This window comes from Mauremys reevesii, linkage group 7, assembly GCF_016161935.1.
Source record: "Mauremys reevesii isolate NIE-2019 linkage group 7, ASM1616193v1, whole genome shotgun sequence".
In the NCBI taxonomy this organism is placed as follows: Eukaryota; Metazoa; Chordata; order Testudines; family Geoemydidae; genus Mauremys; species Mauremys reevesii.
The window spans coordinates 30,416,349-30,438,925 of NC_052629.1; the positions used below are offsets into that span (position 1 = coordinate 30,416,349).

Sequence of the window (22,577 nt, forward strand, 5' to 3'; positions counted from 1 at the left end):
GAAAGTATGAGAAAATGACAGAGTGGTAAGAAGGAGTACGCCTCGAAGAGTTTGAATTTAATTGAGAATGCAGCAGGGTGCCGAAAAGGGAATTTAGAGGGACTGACATGTATATAACATCAATGGTATTTCTTTCTGATTGAAGAAAGGTTACAAAAGCCACAGAGAAGGGTAGCGTTCCTACACATTGTACTTGCCAACGTCATATAGATACGTGTCATTGCTTTCCTTATGTTTTATATGGTGGTCAGCAAGAAGAGAAACCTTAATATTTGGCACCAAAAAATACGAGTGCATGGGTTTTCAGCATTGGATTATGAACAAATGTCAAGGGAGTTATAGCCAGCCTTTCCTTCTACTTTGTCTTGTTGTTAAATGGGAGGGGGTTCTTGGGTAGATACCCAGCTACAGTAGAACCTCAGAGTTACGAACACCTTGGGAATGGAGATTGTTAGTAGTTCTGAAATGTTTGTAACTTCTGAACAAAACGTTATGATTATTCTTTCAAAGATTTATAACTGAACATTGACTTCATACAGCTAAATGCTGCTTTTAACCCTCTGAATTTAAATGAAACCCTATTCAAGGGACATCATCATAGGACTTAATCACATCAGCCACACCAAAAGGGGCTCGTTCACCTGCACAGCTACCAATGTGATATATTCCATCATGTGCCAGCAATGCCCCTCTGCCATGTACATTGGCTAAACCGGACAGTCTCTATGCAAAAGAATAAATGGACACAAATCAGATGTCAAGAATTATAACATTCAAAAAACAGTCGGAGAACACTTCAACCTCCTTGGACACTCAGTTACAGACCTAAAAGTCGTAATTCTTCAACAAAAAAACTTCACAAACAGATTCCAACGAGAAACTGCAGGACTGGAATTAATTTGCAAACTGGACACCATTAAATTTGGCTTGAATAAAGACTGGGAGTGGATGGGTCATACAGAAACTAAAAACTATTTTCCATTCTAATTTTTCCCCTACTGTTACTCTCACCTTCTTGTCAACTGTTTGAAATAGGCCATTCTGATTATCACTAAGTTTTTTTTTCTCCTGCTAAGAGCCCACCTTAATTGATTAGTCTTGTTAGAGTTGGTATGGCAACCCCCATTTTTTCATGTGTTCTGTGTGTGTGTGTGTGTAATTAATATATATTTTTATATATAAAAATCTCTTCCTACTGTACCGTATTTTCCGGTGTATAAGATGACTTTTTAAACTAAAAATCAACCCCCAAAAATCGGGGGTCGTCTTATACGCCGGGTATAAACAGCTTCGGCTGAGCCAATCCTGGGAGGGGTCTCACTGGTGTATTCTATTAATGCATACAAAGCCTGCTTGGATTGGCAAAGGTTGTAATAGCCCGCCTCTCTGACTCAGCCAATCCGAGCAGGCTTAATAGATGACACCGCTCCCGTGAACGCTCCACCCTCCTTCTCCTCCCCTTCCCCGGCTTCCCGTGAATCAAATGTTCGTGGGAAGCCTGAAAAAAGGAGCGGGCAGGTAAGCCGGGAGTGTGGGGGAGGGGCGGGACGGCTCCTCCTGGCCCTGGCCGAGCGCCCCAGCCCGGTCCCAGCCAAGCACCCCCGGCTCGGGCTGGTCTCGCCTGCGCGGCTCGGACCTGGCCCAGCTCGGGCCCCGCGGCTGCGGCGCTGGTCCCGGTGTCGGCCCGGGGAGCCGGGCCCCGCGGCTGCGGCTCCGGCTCCGGTGTCGGCCCGGGGAGCTGGGCCCTGCGGCTCCGACCCTGGCCCCCGGCAGGGGTAAGAGGCCAGGGCCAGGGCTGGGACTGGGGCGGGGGAGGAGGGGTTGGATCGGGCAGAGGTTCTGGGGGGGCAGACAGGAGATGGGGAAGGGGGGGTTGGGTAGGCGCCGCGTGGGAGTTCCTGGGGTCTATTGGGATGGTGGTGGATGGAGTCGGGGCAGTCAGGAGCGGGGCAAGTTTGGCAGGGGGTGGGGTCCTGGGGGGGAGTTAGGGTTGGGGGTCTTGGGAAGGAGTGGTCAGGGGACAAGGAGCAGGGCAGGGGGGTTATGGGTTGTGGTTTCTGAGGGGGGGCAGGACGTGGGTGGGGGGTGTACTCACTGGACGGTTCCCTACCGGGTCTTCGGTGGTGGGTCCTTCAGCCGCCGGAGCCGTGCCGCCGAAGACCCAGTAGGGAACCGGTTCCTAAGATTTTGGCAGCTCATCACTGACTATATTACCGCACATCCAGCGGCCCCATCATGGCTCCAGCAAGAAGGGGGGGTAGTCTTATAGGGCGAGTATAGGCCAAAACCTATGTTTTAACTGGAAAATTAGGGGGTCGTCTCAGACGACTGGGCGTATTATACGCCGGAAAATACGGTATTTTCCACTGCATGCATCTGATGAAGTGGGTTTTAGCCCACGAAAGCTTATTCCCAAATAAATTTGTTAGTCTGTAAGGTGCCACAAGTACTCCTCATTGTTTTTGCTGATACAGACTAACACGGCTACCACTCTGAAACCCATCACAGAAACAGTTTCCTTACCTTTCAGATCTTTTTTAAACTTTCCCTTTATTTCTTTAACAGTTTACATTTAATACAGTACTGTATTTGTGTTTTGATTTTTTCCTTCTCTTTCTCCTCTCTGCTGCTGCCTGATTGCATACTTATGGTTCCAAATGAGGTGTATGTTGACTGGTCAGTTCGTAACTGTGAGGTTGTACTGTAGTTGGAAAAGAGTGTGCTAGTATGGAAAAAGTTGAGAATCACTGTGTTAGTGTATGATAACATCACCTGAATGAATACTGTTATAATTAACACCATATCAGGGTGGCTGGATTTAATCAGTTTTCAATCATGATTTAAATTAGCAAGCAGGAAATCTTGATATAAAAAAATTATTTTAATCTTGTTTTGCCTTTGTACTTCTTAGTTATTTTCCTAAAGAGAAGTTGATTCTCGTTGATTTGTAGCTAAATATAGACCTTACTTTTTGCTGATCAGGAGGAGATACTATACCAATCCACATTTATTTAAGCAATTATATAGCTCAACATACATTTATTTGGATTATTATGATAGAAAATGGTTAATGATGCTTTTCTTATTTACTAGAGGTTTTTTTTTGTTTGACATTTATGTTAAGTTGCTTTGGGAGTGGAAATTGGAATTCAATTAAATGCACAAAAATAGCATTTTATTTTATTTTTTAAGTATTTAAATAAATAAGTTATGGAAACATGTTTTACATCTAAAACCGATTTAGACAAAATAGTATCTGTGGTTAATGAATTCAACTGATTATTTCTGATCTCCATCTCCTTCACAATTTTAGAATAATAGATCTCATCCTGTCGCACCTCATTTTTATTCATATATTGGTAGAGGAAAACAAGCTTTTTCAGTTCCCAGTCAGTTCCCAGTCAGTTTTTCAGCTTTGGATGAACTAGTCATTACATGGCACTAGCAGGCTGAATAAACTGAAATGAAGAAAATATTCTCTCTGTACCTGCAGAAGAGGCTACTTGTGTCAAAAGCTGGTTTAGCACTTTAACAAACTCTGGGTTCCAGGTGTTTAGCCAGTGATTTTCACTGTGGTTTGACTTTAGCAGCAAACTTGTACTGCTTATTTTTTTATTTAATTTAAATGATTGATAGATTTTGGTAACTGTAGGCCTTAATATAGTTTGTTGTCATTGCAAATTTAATTTTAAATATTCTTATTTTAAAAAAAAAATTACTGTATTTTAAAAACTTGATTTAAATTAAATTTTTGTCCACTTTGAGTACGATTATCACTTCTGGTTTCAATTTGTTTCTTTTTCTCATTGATATCAAGGCATGGATTTTGAATAAGTACATGTTGAAGTATTTGATCACAACAGTGTTTTTTTTGTTTTTTAATCTCTTTACAAATGAGATTTTAGTGTTTATAGTTAGGGGCTGGTAGGAATTTCTCGTATCCCTCTAGAGTGACAATTCTCAGATGAACCTATTTTTCATATTTTATTTCAATGTTACTTACTAAAACACCAAATCATTGCATTTTATAAATTAAAGAAATATTAATAAATAAAATGCATTTAGTGTGAGATTTTTTTAAATGAAGAAAAATTTTCTTAATTAAAAACAAATTGCACTGTTGCATGATAACTTACGTTCAAACCCCTTAATGTATAATTTTGGAGATACGTTGTTGAACTGTATCAAATGATGAAGTAGTTGGGTTTTTGTATTTGTTTTTTTAAGTTGGTGAATTGCTCTTGTTCTGCCTTGTCTTTGCTGTGTTGTTTGTTTCTGGATATTTCTTGTTGGCTTTCTTGTTTTCTTGTTTTGAATTGAATTATTGCAATTGACTTTCCTCCCTTTACCTTCTAGCAAAATGCTTGAGATGAGATGAGAGGTTTGATGAGTTTTTTTTTTTTTTTTTTTTTATTTGATTTTTGACTTTTTTGCATGCTTTGCTCTTTTTGCTTTTGTCTTTTGCTTCCTGCTTGGTTGGTTTTGTTGCTGGGTTGCTGGTTTAGTTCTGCTGTGTAGTTCTAGTGTTGTTAGCTGTGTTATATCTGCTGTGTTACAACTTTTCCTCATAACTATGGCTGCACTTGCTGCACTTACACTTGCACTTCGCAGCGCCCAGCTAGCGCTAGTAGTCAAAGCGCCAGCGCTGAGAGCTCCCAGCACCTCAGCTCTCCCTCCCTGTGGGGGGGCTGGACATAACTGCAGCCGCCAGCGCGCGGCTCCAGCTCCTGGGGCACACACGCACACTGCGCCGCCGCGCAGCGGAGGGTGTGGTGTTGTGTTCACACCACCTGCAAGCGCTGCAAATTTAAATAACCATAGCCTAAGTCAAAGGCAATGCCAAATAGAGGGGGGAGAATGCATCCTTATGAGACACCAGTGTCTGTTAAATCATTCAGCCATGTCCACATTTACTTGAACTGCTGCTGCTGCATGCTGCATCGTGATATCTGCTCTTAACTTTTATTGGCATACCAGCAAGAGAAAAAGAAGAGAGAAGAATGAACTGTCAAAATTTTTAAAAAAAAAAAAGTATTTGCTGAGTGGATTCCCCTATATAGACAAGCTAGTGAAACAGACTATATGTACAAAGTGTTGTCAAATGGAAAAAGTAAACACTGGTTGTTTTTTTTTGTAATTATCTTAGTTCAGTAACAGCAGGTAAAAAAAGAACGCGGAAAGTCTGGCTGTTGTTGATTGTCCTTTTTAATGCATTTGTGTTAAATATTTTTTGTGTCCAGAGAGTATATCCTTGCACTACCTAAATGAAATTGGAAACTTTTTATTGAAAGAGCTTGGGGTCATCTGAGCTAATGCAACACAGAATTATTTAATGGAATCTATCTTTGCATTTCCTGACTTTTATTGTTTGTTTTTTGTCAGAACAATTGTTTAAGTTCTATTGCTGCTATATTTCTGAAAAGATTTTAAAAGTCAAAGTTAGCATACCCAACAGTTGCCCTGTCCTTTATTTCTTACATTTGTAATGTCCATCTATTATTTATTATATGCAGGGGCGTTTTCCCAAAACATAATTCAGTGCACACAATACATGTTGTATGTCATCACCCACACCCACCTCCCCTTCCCCCTTCTGTCTGGTGCAGTTTTTAAACCAGTCCCAGCCCCAGCCCTGGGCATACCCTCCCCCCCCCCTTCCTTCCTCCTGAAGGTTGGTTTCACCCTTTGGTTGGTTTGGCTAGGCTTCAGCTTCCCTCACAGTTCTTTCCTTCTGTTGGGGGTTAACCTTCCTGCTGTGGCGGGGGGTGGGGCGGGGGAAGAGCTCACCACTATTCCACTTCCCCACCCAGAGACCCAGAGAAGAATAGCAGCCATCTGCTGCTGTCCTTTAGCAAGCAAAACAAAACTGTTTTCCGCCCCTTCCCCTTGGCCCCAGCCTTGATTGACACCTTACCTTTAGCTCAGGGCCCTTCTAAGTTCAGGACCAGATGGCAGCCAGGAGCTCTTCCTCACTCCCCTAGTCCCTACTAGCACTGAGCTGTCCATTGTACTGGAGTTCTCTTTGGCTAGCCGGGAGCACCCCTTGTACTTCTCTAGCTCCAGCAAGGAACCATTTATCTCTTAGGGTATTCCATATCTAATAATGTTCAAAGTGTAGTTTTTAACATGACCCAGGGTGGAGTGGGTAGGAGTAGTGCAGCAACACCTGATGCCATGTGTGATGTTGAGGGGGGGTATAGAGAGATCTTTAAAAATATTTTTTTAAATCAATACTATCTTGACAGTGATCTCTTTAAACTCCAGATATCTAAGGGTAAGTTTTGTTAATGAATGGTAAAGGAAGTTAATAGATAAAATAATAGTCAACCTTTTATTCCTATGGAAAATTAATTGTAGAATAAGGCCTAGTCTACACTACAAAGTTATGTCAACACAAGGCAGCTTACGACAACCTAGTTGTACACATATCTGCATTAAAATTGATCTCCTGCTGTAAGCACCCCATTATCCTGACATAGTAACACCACCTCCCCCAAGCGGTGCATGTGTATGTAGACATTTCATTACTTATGTCGACCCTAACTTTCCTCCAGCATCTGTTCCATAATGCCCCACACTGACTGTTGTGGTCACCATTGTGAATTCCACTGCCCAGGAAGTCACATGGACCCAAAGCCCTCCTCCCCTTAAAGCCCCATGAATTTCTGAAAATCCTTTTTCTGATTGCCTGGCTTGGTGAGCATATCTAGCAACTCTCCATTGTTGAGTGCAACTGCCCAGCTGACCATGCTGGCTACACTCCAGCTTGGAGTAGACTGGAGATATTGCTGAGCAGATTGCTCAGGGGATGCAGGATAAAAGCTATGACGGGACCAGCAGCAGAGAGCTATGGCAAGCATATCAGAAGGCCAGGGAGACCAACAATCGATCCAGTGCCAAGCTGCACACTTAAGGTAAAAGGTAATAATTGGAGATATACCAATCTCCTAGAACTGGAAGAGACCTTGAAAGGTCATCGAGTCCAGCCTATCCCCCTTTTTTTTTTTTTGGTTACAAAAATATGACAAATTAAAAAGAAATAAATAATCCCTTTATTTTTTTTAAATTTCAGTTGAAAGAAATAACAGCAAAAAAAAAAAATCTTTTCCCTCTTTGTACAGTAATTGCCCAGGAAAAGAGAGACACCAGACAGCCAGATACTCATATAAATACGTTTACAGAGAAACATGTTTTAAAAATTCCCTGGACTGCTGGGGGCCTGGTAAGTGGCGCTTGTAGGATATAGTTTCAGGAGTGTGACTCTCATGTGGACATAATAAATAAGAGCTTGCTCCTTTTAAGACCAGCGTGATTTAAACAATGACAAACACAAGAGTTGGCTTCAACAAACTGAACACTAAAAACAAATTAAAATGATGTTTGAACACAATAAAGCCACGTTGGGGTTCCCTCCTCGGACTGCCTGTGGCGCCAAGAAGTTGAGGAATGACTTTACGCCATTTCAGAGCAGCTCCTCCAGCCGTGGAAGGGTTCCTGCCTAGCTCGCCGCTCCTGGGAGGGTGAAACATATAAAGCAGTGGAAAATAATTGGAGGGGTGGAGAATCGTTGGGACCCCCAAAGGGGAGAAGATCTCCCTCTGGAAAGGTGATGTTGGGGGTGTGTAATGGCCATCAGAGTTGGATCATCAGAGAAACTGAATGTTGGGAGGAACCTTGCCACCTCTGGTGTCATCCAGACCTTAATTTAGTAGAACTAGGGTCAAAGTCTGCCCTGGTGGGGTCAAAGAGGTTGGAAGGGAGGGCAAGATTTGGGCCCAGGTTTTCTGTAGGGCCACAAAGCCCAGCTGCTGGCATGGGATCAGCACCGCTGACAGCAGAGAAATAAGCTAGTGACAAGCATTTCCTATGAGTGTAGCAGAGGCAGATGGAAAAGGCCTCGTAGGTTCTTCCTCCATCCCACCCTTGGAGTTGGGGTGCCTGGAAGGTTCTCTGGGGTAATGTAAGGTTGGGAGGGGTGCTCTCTCCCCACCTTACAGCTGCCACTGCTCTGCTCTCTAGCTGCTGCTCCATGGCAGCTGAAAGGGGGGAGGTAGAGAGGCCAACTTGCTGTCTGCAGAGCAGGTACTGCCCTCGCCTCTGGCAGCCAGGAGGAGTTGATACAGCAGCTGTTCCCAGCACCCGCTGGATTTCTGATGCCCAGTCTCCACGGCCACTTGGCCTCCTGGAATCCCAAGTTCCCATCCTTCCTGCTCTTTCTGGGATTGTCCCGATCTTTCGTCGGGTGACCCTGTATCCACCCCCCACCCCAAAGCACCACAGTTTGAGACAGTCACAGCTCCTGCCATCTATCATGGGACCCAGGATGCGTCTGCTGACACGAAGCCAGGGAGCCTAGCAGCCCCGAGTCCCTGGGCTGACATGCTACAGAGCAGCGCACTCAATGGCCGGGGGGCGCGTGAGAGATGCTGAATTGCTCAATAATAACCGCCCGGAGAGAGGCCCCTTCTAGTCCATCTCAGCGAGAAGAGAATGGCCATGATCAAGGCTGCGAAGAGGGCAGGGGAGAGATCAGAAGGTTCTTGGCAGATCTCTGAGGAAGGGAAATCCAGGCACGTAACTGGAGGGGGGATTCCCCTCCCTGTTCTTCGGATAACTCTGCCCCAGCCTTCATGTCCATAAGGCTTTTCGTGGCTCCGAGCAGCATGACCCAGCCCTGTCTGATCTTGCAAAGAGGAGATACCAGGGTTACCTGCATTTAAGGAAACACTAGGCCCCCATGCAGCTGCATTAAACATCCATTCACCATGCGACCAAGCAAACTGAGTAACGACAGGTAATCGTAGCAGTTTCACCAGCTGTTGCCTTCGCACCCTGCCTATCCTTTTCTACACATGGATTCTCTCCCTTCTTGTCCATTAGACAGTGGAAGGTGAGAGAGGGCTGAGCCCTAGCTGGAAAGTTTCACCACCCGCTTTTATGAAGAGCTGCGTGCCCTATTTAATGGGGAAACACCTCCCCACGGCACCATGGATATTTCTGAGTAGCCCAAATCTCAGACCCCTGCCGTGAACAGCAAGAATGAGGAGGTGGTAGATGAGGAAGAGAAATATGGGGATCAGATGACCAGGGCAGGGGGGAATCCATCTGCGTGGGGAGCCAGGACCTGTTTTTGACTCCACCACAGTCCAGTCAAGCACAGGTGAGCTCAGTGGAGGGGAAGGAATAAATAGTTACAGGGATGGTACCTCCAAAGTAAGTAGGACACATCTTTTGACTTTTAATTACTTTACTTGTTCTAGAAGAAGTAATGGTACAACCAAGAGAGATTAAGGTGTTATCAGCTTTTCATTTATGCAGGTGTTGGGAGGGGGGGTCATACAGAGCAATTTGTTTATGTACACCGGGATGTCCCTTGAATCCTCTTGAGAGATCTCGATGAAACTTTCATGGAGGTACTCTGCAGTCCTCTCCCAAAGGTTTCTGTGGAAGGCTGCCTTATTTCTTTCCCTGTGGTAGGGCACTTGCTCATACCGCTCAGCGATGACTTCAGCAGGCACCATTGCGGTATGCAGGCTGCAGCATATGGCCCTTGGCAGCTTTGGGATGCCAGCAGCAGCTGTATTCTCTCTGCCTTTGTTACCCTCAGGAGTGAGAGATCAGCTAAAATCACCACTGCCTGTGGAAAATAGTGCCAGTACTCAATGTAATTGCCCTATACGTCTAGATTCATGCAATTGAGCAATTCCCTCCTCGTTTCCCCAACACCCGGAGTCCCATACTCACCATGACTGGTGCTGTGACTAGTGTTGTGCACAAACAATCCCAAGGAGAATTAGTTTGGCATCGTAAGTTTTGCTTTCTTTGTGAATACACTGACAATGGTACCTCTGTGTGTTTTATCTGCAGTTGCTGCTACTGCAGACTTCATGGTCTCTCCCCCACCCCCACCCCATGCTCATGGAATGCCTGAACCAGATGAGGAGGAGAAAGAAGAGGGCTTGGGATGACCTGTTCAGTAAGGTCCTGCAAGCCACTACTGCATCAGACCATGAGCACAGGGCCTAGTCTGGAGGATTAACATTGCAGACAGCCTGAAGAAGGAAAGAGGGGAGAAGAGAGAGGCTCAGGAGTCCCAGTAGGAAAAGGAGGGAGATGCACCAGGACATAATGTGGCCTCTCAGGCAGCAAACACATATACTGCAGATTCCGGTGGATGTGCAGGTTCAGCAGTCCCGGGCTCACCTCCCTCTGCGGACCATGGGAGAGCTCAATATCGGGATCTCTCTATACCCCCCTCAACATCACACATGGCATCAGGTGTTGCTGCACTACCCTTACCCACTCCACCCTGGATCATGTTAAAAACAATCACAGCTTCACATACACTGATCTGTGAAAGCCACAGTTGGTGTATGTACAGTTGAAATGAACACGAATGTTTTCCCCTTCATATGTTCTGTTTTATTAATTTAAGTTGTATTAAGTTCTTAATGTATTTGTTTTAAAATGGCACATTTTTTTGCACTGATTTTGTTAGAGAATGATAATCTATTATTTGGCACATAATTCATCTTTATCAGTTCACAACATATGCTGCTGAGTGCTCAGCAGTTCTGAAAGGAACCAGTTACCTGTAAATGCACAATATCACACAACTCATGGGATCAGTAACAAAAACAATTAATAGGTGCATTGACAATGTTATATTCTACGCTCACTTTTAAAATGGTCTTTCAAAGCCTCCCTGAGCTGTATACCTCCATGTTGCGCTCTTCTAATAGCCCCTGTGTCTGGCTGTTCAAATTAGACAGCCACTCAACTTCTGCTCACCATCCCAGAAACTTCCCCCCCCTTTGGCTTGGTCTACACTGCGGGGGGGCGGGGGTGTCGATGTAAGATACGCAACTTCAGCTACGGGAATACCATAGCTGACGTCGACGTATCTTATTCCAACTTACCTCCCGTCCTCACGGCATGGGATCAACGGCCGCCTCCCCCGTTGACTCCGCTACCGTTGCTCGCGCTGGTGGAGTTCTGAAGTCGATGGGGAGCGCTTTCGGGGATTGATATATCTTATCTAGATGAGACGCGATATATCGATCCCTGATAAATTGATCGCTACCCGCCGATACGGTGGGTAGTCTGGACGTACCCTTTGCTACACAGGTACTATACAGGATATAGCAGGCAGCCATTACCATTGAGATATCTTTCTTGCTGAGGTCCAATCTTGTGAGTAGACAATGCCAACCACCCTTCAGATGACCAAAAGCACATTCAACTGTCATTCTGTACCTGCTGAGCTGGTAGTCGAACCTTTCCTTGATGCTCTTGAGGTGGTCGCTGTATGGCTTTGTGAGCCAGGGGAGCAAGAGGTAGGCTGGGTACCCCAGGATCACTATTGGCATTTCAACATTGCCAGTGGTAATCTGCCGGTCGGGAAACATAGTCTCTGTTTGTAGCTTTCTGAAAAGTCCTGTGAGCCTTCCCAGACTTGCCCATATTGATTTCAGTGAAGTGCTCCTGGTGATCCACCAATGCTTGCATACCCAGAGAAAAGTAGCTCTTTCTGCTGATGTACCCAGTGGCAAGGTGGTCTGGTGCCAAAACAGCGATATGCCTGCTGTCTGTCGTTCCACCACAGTTTGGGAACCCTGTAGCTGAAAAGCCATCCACTATATTCTGCATGTTGCTGAGAGTCAGTCCTGTGTAGCAGGAGGTGATTAATGGCCCTGCCCACTTGCATCGCAGTGGCCCCTGCAGTGGATTTCCTAGCTCCGAACTGATTCCGGACTGACTGGTAACTATCTGGCGTTGCAAGTTTCCATAGTGTAATCACCAGTCACTTTTCCGTTGTCAGTGCAGCTCTCATTTTGGTGTCCGTGTGCTGGAAGGCTGGGGCAAGCTCAGAGCACAGATCTAGGAATATGGCCTTGCACATAGAAAAGTTCTGCAGCCACTGCTTGTCATCCCAAGCCTGCATTATGATGCGATCCCACTAGTCAGTGCTTGTTGCTTGGGCACAGAAGAATTGCTCCGCCATCTGCAGCTGAATTGGTTCTCCCATAGCAATCTGTCCTCCCAGGAATTGTCATATTCCCCATTCATTCAGTGGTTCTTGCGGCTCAGCAAATACTGAAGGATCATGCATCCTGTGCTTGCAATTCTCATGACAATAGTGCAGAGCTATGCAGGCTCCATACTTCTGTCAGAGATAGTAGACAGCGAAGAGGGCTGTGCAGGTTTGTGGGATTTTTGAAAACAGGCACAAAAATTATGGCATACAGATATAATTATGGGAAGTTGGCCTCATGCTCTTAGTCACCCCGTGTGACTTGTTTCAGCCTCATCATGTATAGTCAAACTTCCTGCAAGTCAGTGCGCTAGACCGTGGCGAGTTGCACAGTGGGATGCCTACCCATGGCACACCACACTCTGCATCTACACAAGCATTCCTAGTGAGTATGCACTGTGCTGACATAAGGAGCCAGGTATGCACGGATGCAAGCAATATACTAACTGCGAAAGCTCTATACTGACATAACTTGAGTTGGTGTAAGTTTGTAGTGTAGACCTGGTTTAAGAGTAATACTCTGATATTCTAAGGAAGCTGTTGTCTAATCTTTATTCAAACTGTAGTGGTATTTCATCATTAAATCACAGCTGTGATTACGCCAAGTACTTGAGGGCTTGAGTTCAGATTTCCTGCATATATCTTTGATGGTCTCCTTTTTCCTATTCTGTTTTCTTTGAGTTTGAGCCATTTGATGTAGAGCTGAAGGGACGGTTTTTGTGGATTGAAAATGCCACTTGGATCAAGCTCACAGATCAAGACATGGAAGAAGCTCTAACTTTAGTGTTGCTGTGTCAGGTCCAACATGACAGGGTACTGAATCTATTGACCCACTGATCACAGTGATTCAGTGGCTTTTGATTTTCTTTCCAGATTAGGTATAATTTAGGTCATGGTGACAGTGCATGATGAAGAATATTTTTTTTCTAGAAGCTCCAAATAATTGCAGTTTAAGTGACTTTTTTTATGCATTATAATCTGTTACAATTAATGATGAACATCTGGCAAATAAATTGAATGTAATGGAGAACCATAGCAGCATGAGAAGTCAAGGTTAGTTCAAGGGGGGAAATATATAGTATCAATCTGGTATGGACAGAAAGTTAAAGATGTTTAAGAATTAGTGAATAATACATATAGTAGATTAATCATGACAAAAAATTGCCTGTAATCTGAAAAATAAATAGTTTCTGCTTGAAGGTCTCTAATAATGCTCCTCTACTTAATCTGGGCGCTTCACCGGGCCTGATGGAAGATTTTTAATCTCAGCTAGTAACCCACCCTTGCTAAGAAGTGTCCTGTCTGTAATTTTCCATGGGTTAGATGCCTCTGGTTAGCTCCTCAGAAGAAACCCAGTAGACGGTACTTATATGGAACAGTCATGTTATCAATTATAATGGGCTACTTTGCCCTTCTTACCATCTGGACTCTTGTCTCTCTCAGGAACAGAAATGGATGCCATGTTTACCTTCCTTCCCCTAACCAGGGTAGATGTTACGAGGGCTCCTATCACAGGAGCTGTTGCTGGATCCCAGCTAGAGCCTCCATCACCTTCCCAGCCAGACCTGAATAACCATGCAGCTGAAAGTTTACTTTGAAAGAAATGGTGGCAGAAGTGAATCTTTCTTCTCTTCATTTTATTCACTGTAGTCGAGCTTCTAAACCACAACATGTAATTTGTTTTATAGTTTGTAGATGGACCCTAATCATTACAAGCAATTTAGAATTAACAAAATAACTTAGTTGTAAATAACCTCTAAATGTTTGTCTTAAATTATGTTTCGACATCCAAGAATTTTTTTTTTTAAAAGTCCCTCAGGTGTACTTTTCTGGATTTGTTTCAGGACCTCCATTAAAGTTACATTCTAGGAGCATGGGCTGCCAGAAAGGAAAAATGTTCTTCCTTTTTTTCTTAATGGTATTTATATAGCACATTGTTTTTAAAAACATTGTACATTTAAAGCAAAAACTTAATGCTATGCAAATCATGGAAACTCCACTAAATCTACATAGTTGACTACTTGATAATACACACTTTTTTCAAATAATACCCCCCACATTTTATGTTTCAGTTTTAGAAGTGTTGAATTTAATTATGTTGGTTGCATAATATAATACAAATGATGTAATTATTTATTTAGTATGTAATGTATTATATTTAGTTAAAGCAACAATAAGAATTATTTAAACATTAATTTTACTTAGAGTTAACCTTTTAAAAACGTCCACAACAGCTAAATATTTTCTTTTTAGAGAGAGAAATATTTTCATGCCAACAAGGAGGTTTGTAACTTAATGTTTGGGAAGCCTCTAATCCTGTGGTCTTGTCTTCACGTGCAGCGCTGAAGTGGTGCAGCTGCACCAGTGCAACTTGCCACTGTAGCGCTTCAGTGAAGATGCTACTGTACCAACAGGAGAGCTTCTGCTGTTGGTGTAGTTAATCCACCTACGTGAGAGGCAGTAGCTATGTTGACAGGAGAAGCTCTCACATTGACAGTGTTGTCTACACCGGAGGTTAGGTCAATATAACAGATTTAAAATTTTTATTAAAGTTAATGTTTAAAATCAAACGTACACAAGTTAAAGAGGAAGGTATTGTACATCTGAGGTCAGGCTTAGGTTATGAGGGATTACAAGTGTCGGTTACAAGGTTCATGAGATATATACATAGTACATAACCAGCATAGACCCAGGTGGGGGTGCAGGCGTTTTTAAAGCGTCAGTGGATAAGTTATTTAGGGTATGCCACTCATAGAATGTATTTAGAGTCCAAGTCAGTATTGGTGTAGTGAATAAGTAGATGGGTGGGGTGCGTCCCTTGGTTCGTCAAGGAAGGAAGGAAGTGGGTTATTTCCCTGACTGGCGTTCTCGATTACTCGGCCTGGTACTGATGGTGTCCCATGATGTGCTCCGTGTATATATCTCTGGACCACTTGATGGTCCAGAGACGTATACCAGACTTGGTAGAGAGATCCATTCTTAGAAATTATTGTCAATTATTGAACCTGTTGGTGTGGTAACCTACTGTGTCAAAGCATCTTGCCTGCAGAGAGCAGTATGTTCGTGAGGGGATGATCTTAATGTTGGAGGAGCCCCCTTGGCAATGGAGATATGCTGTCAAGCAGGTACAGGTGGATGTGGGGCCTTCTTAGTGTTAAAGAACTGCTTGGCTCTGAAGAAAACTGCTCTTAAGCAAGAATTAGCTTGTGACATTGGAACAGGCTTTGAGGATTGTTTATTTGGTGCTCGGTGTATAGGAGCTTTGAGTTTGAGGGGCTCTTCCCTCACTCCAGGTTTTTTTTTATTGCATACAGACTTTCTTCCTAAAAACAACTTGTTTTAGGTTTGTTTTGCAGAGAACTGAATTGGTGAGATTGTCTTTTTTAATTCTTACTGGCCAAAATAGAAAGATATTTTGAGACTGGAGATTTTTACAAGCATAGGAGAGAATCGGAAGGTAGCTCTAACCATAACTCCAAGGTTGAAATAATTATATGGCTTGATTTTTTTTAAGTCAAAACAGTGTTGAAAAATACATTAGTGTTTTGGTTTTGATTTTGTAGAGCGCATCAAGGAAAGAGGTTTGAGTTTGTCAGAAATGATGGTTTGTTCCACTTAGCCAGCCTTTTTTATTTCAGGTTGTTATCTGAGTAGTGACCTGATTCAGTAGTAAGATCAAGGTCATGTTTTATTCAATACAAGAAAATGGAAAATCTGGCAAGAACCAAGTGGTTTTATTTAGCTCTTTCTGCTGCAGCCACTGTCAATAGAGAGAGAAAGCTGATGACAGAATACAAGGGATTGTTGTTCATTATTCATAACTGGCTAAAGGTTAAAGGATATTACGTGATTCTTTTCATAGGTCTTTTATGGTTTAAATAGTTGCCTCGCAAACTGGATGGAGTAACTAGAAAATCATTTTTAAAAGATGCATATATTGTTGCTCTATTACCATATGAAAAAGCAAAAAACTTCTTTAATTGGGGGAAAAAAAGTCCATTATATTTTGAGTGTAAAACCTCTATGGAGCTTCATCCAAAGAGTACTCATTTAATGACTAATGCAATAGGTGTTGCAGTGGTACTTTGCAGGACTGCATTGACATTTTGTTTTGTCAGTATTTTGAATAGACCTTAAACTTCTTTGATTAGATGGTATCTTGCAGTAGTACAGTCCACAGCTTTAGCTGAACTACCCAGCTCTGCTGTGGAACTTCATTCATCAAGAATAAAAGCTCCAAACTGGATTTCTAAGGATGACTCACAGATCCCAGTGGTGAAGGAGCTACATGACTGCAGCAACATCTTTTGGGGATGGGGTGGTGGGTCTCGGGCTTTTATCTTGCTAGGAAGTAGCAAATACAGGAATAAGGTTCTCTGGCGCTTTTATCTTCAGAAGACCATGTGTGGTTTCTGTCATGGCTTGGGTGCTCCACTGATTGCTGTTGCCTGCTGGTCTCTGTTAGAGGATCGCTTTACCAGCAGGACTGCTAGAAATTCCAGTCTCCACTTTTCCATCTTCTGACTCATAAAAAGGGCAAATAAACTTTTTAGCCTCTGAGGCAGAAATCCCTGAATTTTTGGTCTCAGGAGAACTGGTACTGGCGAAATAGGTTTCCAGGACTGAAAGAACCATTGGGCAGAAAAGAGTGCTCTCCCTATGTATCTGAAAGACAAGAGTAGAAAAATATTTATTTTCAAAAAGATGTTGGGGTAACAATTGAGCAGCATGCAGTGCTGAAATAGCGCCTGACAAAAATCTAATATTGAGTGAGGAAATTTGGGAATCCTACCTAGCAACTGTTTATATAAATCCCTCTCTAGTTAGTTGTACTAAATCCTTTTTCTTAGATGCAGATACTTCAGGGGATGTTCTGGACCAGACGATGCAAACGGCCTTAGGGATTTTCAGATGTGTAGACTCTCAGCCAGAAGCGGCTATTAATGCTGCATTGTTCTTCAAGGAAACCCATGGAATGGCTTGCCCAGTTCCATATAGATTTTGCAGTACAGTCACAGATAACTAAGGAATGGTTCAATTCCTATATTGCTGTTACAATCCTTATTGAAATAGCCTATGTCTCTGTTGTATTAGTCACATATATAATCAACTCCTTGCTGTCAGGGTTAAATTTTATCACTGTAAGAAAGCAAAACAGTTCTGTAGGAATCTTAACTTTTCATTTTAATACTGGCACCTTATAGACTAACACGTTTTGCAGCATGAGCTTTCGTGGGTGAATGCCCACTTCATCTCTTGCATCCGACGAAGTGGGCATTCACCCACGAAAGCTCATGCTGCAAAACGTCTGTTAGTCTATAAGGTGCCACAGGATTCTTTGCTGCTTTTACAGAACCAGACTAACACGGCTACCTCTCTGATACTTGATATCATTTTAATACTCTTATAGCAATTATTCAATCTGATCCCTACAGCCAACTCTCTCCCTGTTATGAATAAAATCCAGATTTTGTTTAAAAGCAGAAGCAGGAGTAAAGTGGTTATTTTGACTTTTCCTTCATCCAGCATTTAATAGGAGGGAGATGCCACTTTCCTAACAGTGGTCTATGATTGCAGAAGGGTGTTATCTACAATAAATGATGGTTACTTCATAGAAATTCTGACTCTACTTTCAGGTGGCCAGAGAGAAATATTATGAAGAGTGCAGTGTCAGAGAATATTTTTATGAATAGTTAAGTGTTTGGTTTGTCTCACTGTGTGAATGGAGTTATCAGCCAAAGCTGATAACTCCCTGTTTACCAGCCACCATGCATCAGTCAGTGGTTAAGATGTCTCTGACAGGTTTTAATCACACTGATTTTACTTGTTAATAGTGGTCTCACCACTTCCCCCCAGTCTCTTGTCATCTTGTGGCTTGACTATTGTAGTTCCTTTTACTTGGGGCATTTTTATCACCCTGTCACTTGGACCTGCTCTGGGCACATAAGGGCAACAAGGCTATAAAAATGCTTGTGGCATTAATGCTGATGGAGCCTGCAACAGTCTTCCTTAAAAGTGCAGAAGCAGCCAAAGTCATACTTCAGAGTTAATTCCCCATTGAGTTGAACAGAAACAATTAGCATGTCTGTATCAAGATATCTTTCTTTAGACTGAGGACCACACACAGCCTTTTCAGGGTGTACCTATGCAGTGCTTATCTTCACAAGCGTAAGGGCTAAAAACTGCAAGAGTGCATGTACAGGAGCAAGCTTCATAGCCATAATTCACTACCTGTGTAGGTCCACCAGTTTTAACAATACTGGAAGCTGAAGTGGAGATAGGGCTCAGACTTAATATGGTTATATAACATGGTGAACAAAATCTCTGTGTCCTGCCTCTGTTTACAGCTTCCACCATTGCTATTACTAGGGAATTGCACTAGTGATGTATTATAGCTGTGAAATTTGCAAGTGTACAGAAGGCCAAAGACCTAAAAAAGGGTGACACAGCAGCCCTTGTCACAAAATAGCATTGTGAGTTCTTTGTGGTCTCTATCTACTGCAGCCCATATTTGCTTAGTTTAGAAAGGAAAAAAATAGATTTTTTTAATAACTTCCTGCCCTGCACACTTTTCTAGAATCTGAATGTCAAGCTGGGTCCTTTGCTTTGCAGGTATTACATCAGTAATATAGATTCTGCAGACCAAATTCTGCATCTTGTCTATTCTGTGCAACCTGTCTTTGGTACACTTCCATGGGTGTAACTTAGGGGCAGAAGTTGGCATGTGGAAGACGCCTGAAAGCCCTTACAGTTCTGGATCCAAAAACATGTTACAAAGTAGATATGAATAAAGAGGAGAAAATGGAGGTGGGGGGGTGTTACTTCTGCCCCATACCTAATTAAGATTTGAGTGATTTAACTGCATTTCCATAGCTTCAAATGCTTTGGTTTCTTTTAAAGTTAAGATTAGTCTGACTGTCCTTGATTTTAATGACTGGCTTTTAACCACAGTGTTTTAACAGTACTTAATCCTAAATCACTGACATGTTGTTAGCCTTAACTCCATCTTAACTACATTTTTGGTCTGGTAAATTCTTAAGCTGGAGAGCCTTCATATTTTGTATGCGTTTTGAAAAATACTATAGAACCTTTAATTTAAGGACGAGCAAAGGGAGCTGGGTATAACCTTTGGAAAGCAATATACCTTATTGCAGCAAAAAAAGAATCAGCATTGGGTGCGAGTCAAGTCCGTATGTCAAATTTGAACTTGAAGCCTTCTAGCCCGCAATTAAAGGTACCACCTCTTGAGGCATTTATCAGGCCCCGATTACTGTAAGTTGTATGGCAAATCAGTGCATGCAGATGCATCCAGCCATGTCTGTGTGCAGATACCTAATTTGCATATACAAGTATGTGCATAAACTGAAAACAACTCAAAAGAAGGGAATCTTTTAAAAAATATTACCCTGTCCTAAAGCTTTGGTTGGGTCATCATTTTACCCATTTTTTATTTCTAAATCCATGCAAAAAAGGTTTTTCTGATTTACTTGCAGGAGTCTGACTTCCTAATTCTGATTCTACCCAAAAAGCAATATGACCTAGTATGCTAAGTTGGAAGTAGCAGACTATGGTAGGTTGTAATTTTCTCTTTTGAAAATTGAATGAACTGAGCAAAATTTTCAGAAGTTGGATTGGTTAATCTGGATAAAGACACAGGACAGTGACATGAACCCCATCTATCCAAACATCTGGATCTAAGCCACAGATGTTAATTATCATTTTAAAGGCTTTACCAGGCATTATTACTTGGGTGCTCAACCAGCAGTTCAGGATCACATACAAAGATCAGACAAATTGGGTGTGGCATTAAACTATGTTAAGGTGTATCGTGCATGCTATCTATAATACATATTGAATGTATGATCCAAGTAAATGCAGTATAAAGAAATGAAGAGTAGAGACTTACATATTTTAAAGTTATTTCACCTGCAAAAGTGACTTAGTATCTGCCTATTTAATTGCTTTGAGACCAAACTTCGGGAAGCTGGCATCTGCTTATAATTATCTTGCATTAGTACATTGATTTTTGATTTCCTACATTGATAAATAATCTGTGGCCCTTCAGAGTACAAATAGCTGCACATTTAGGAACTGCTGACTATTCTAAATCTGTTCTTTTTTGCTTTAAGCAATGATACCCATATGATGTTGGGGTAATTGCTGTGTGGAACATTTGATAAATGAATTCTCTTCAGCTGCAGAACTGACAGCAGTGACTGATATAGCTAAGTTGCACTAGTGATTTAATTCTAGTTTGGTTGGAATATAGAAGTAGCATTTATTCACTGTTTTAAAATACTACTTTATGTACATGATAGTTTTTCTTATTGAACTGAAAGTATCTCTTTTTTGCACTATACATTTTCAGTACTTTGCTTTGTATTTTGGAGGCAAAAGTGTAATACCTCAAGTTCTTTCCTCATACCAATAAAACATTAATATAATTCATTCATTTAGTAGAGAATGGTTCTTTTTAAGTTAAGTTTTAGTTGGCAAATACAAATAGTACAATCTAAATGTTTAAAATAGTGTGGAAGGAAATTTATTATAGGTGGCACAGGTAGCAACACCTATAGTTAAGGTAGCCCAACATTTTCCCTTAAAAGATGCTGGTTTTTGTTAATTATAATTTTGCCAAAGTTAAACAGTTTGAGCTGAAATTTCCTATTATGCATATCTGCCTCAGACTAGTTTTTAATCTAAAATGGTTCAGCCATTTGAGAATAAGATTAAGGAAAAATTATATATTTGCTTATTTAAAAACCAAAAGCCTTATATCCATCTAAGTGCTTTGGAGCATAGGATTGCCTTCGTCAGGGACGTACTTTTTGCTATCTCGGTGGAGAAAAACCCCCTCAAAATTTGTCCAGGTTATGACTGAGTCTCTGAAAAATCTCAGTTCATATGTGCAGCGTGGAGAGTTGTTTGGTAGCTAAATTTGTTTATGATTCCATCTGTACTGAGCATACTTCAGTACCACACAGCTCCTACAATCCATAAAAATGACACATGCTCCTACCTCACAGGCCTCGGGGTCTGAGGAGGAGTTTCCCTGCAATTGCTCTTCCCTGCAGTTGCTCCTCCCAGCTAACAAGGGCAGCTGTGGTACCAAAACTGAGCTCAGGGAGACTTTCTCCTTTGCTCTCAATGCTTTCCCTGGCTCTTCCCCAGGCAGCACAGCAGGGCATCTAAAAAGCAATGATGTTTTTGAAAAAATAAGAGAAATTGGATTTTTATTTTGTTTAAATTATATGCTTTTCTCTTTAAACCTATTTAAAATGAAATCAGAGTTTAATATAAAATGTTGAGAAATTATGTGTTTAGGCCTTAAAACATTTAAATAAATTAATGTGGAATTCATAAGTCTCTATCAAAACTTTGTGTTGAAGGCAGTTTTTCTGTATAAAGAAATAATCAGGGAGGAAAAATCCAACATTTGAGGTCGAGCTTTATAAATATGGCACAATAGGGAGATAGGAAAAAGAGGCAGGAGCTGGAAGGGGAGGGTTGTACAGGAACAGAGTCCATAATAACCTAAAACCTAGAATTGAACCCATTAGTCATGAGTCAATGTTCCTTTGCTGTCTAGCAAATAGCTGTGCATCTCATGGGCAGAGTGTCTCCATTCCCCTCTAGTGGCAGTTGTACACATAAGAAGACTTTTACTGCAGCTGTTTATTCAAATAGTAGAGGACTTTACTGTGGATAAAGATCTCAGCCTTGCCCAGGACCCATATTAGGGGTTAGTATGGTACCACATGATGAAATTTATTTTATTTTTTTAGCTTAAACACTGAAAACTTAGTTAATAACATTAAGGTTGCAAAGGCAAGCACTCAAAAGCTAGGAAATGCCAGAAATAAGGTTACTTATGCAACCTTAATTCAGACCCCTTGTGCATATGCATTAATCTTTAATTATGTAATCAAGACTGGGTTTTTTCCTACAAAATCCCTGCCATTCAGCACACAGAGCAAGTAATTATATCAATAAAAATGTAGTTACATTAAAAGTGAGTAAACAGCTGAATAAAATTAATGTGTTTTAAACAGTTTAAAGGGACACTAGTTAATTATACTTTATTAGAACCGTTTTAATAACTTGTTAAAATTAACTCATCTTTCATTGCTCATTAACTAGTGTTTACCTTTGGTATGTCATTCAGCTGTTTAGACAATATAAACTAATTATTTTTTCCTTTCTGGTTCTTGGGCACTCAAATATTGAGTGCCCAACATAGCAGAAGGATGTTTAAATTAAACAATATGCAGTAAAACATTTCCTGAAAACACTCATGTTCAATAGTAAGCATTTAACAAAATTTCTTTTTCAAAATCTAATTTTGGAGCTTAAGTTTTGAGAACACCATGGATATCTCAAATTAGACAATGATAGTGCTTCTTAAAATTGAGATGATGGGGGCATAATGTTAATGAGGCCACTGAAAGATTTGCGACTTATTGCAATTATTTCTTAATAGTAAACTTCTACATAGTGAACAAGCAGGTAATTACTCATGGAATCTGAAATATTTGTAGACTCT

General features: G+C 41.7%; 1 protein-coding gene across 2 annotated transcripts in view; it reads left to right on the forward strand.

The window, feature by feature from the left end:
- Nucleotides 1–22,577, forward strand: part of MARCHF5 (membrane associated ring-CH-type finger 5) — a 61,019-nt gene that overhangs the window by 3,528 nt on the left and 34,914 nt on the right. The gene's annotated exons all lie outside the window — the stretch shown is intronic.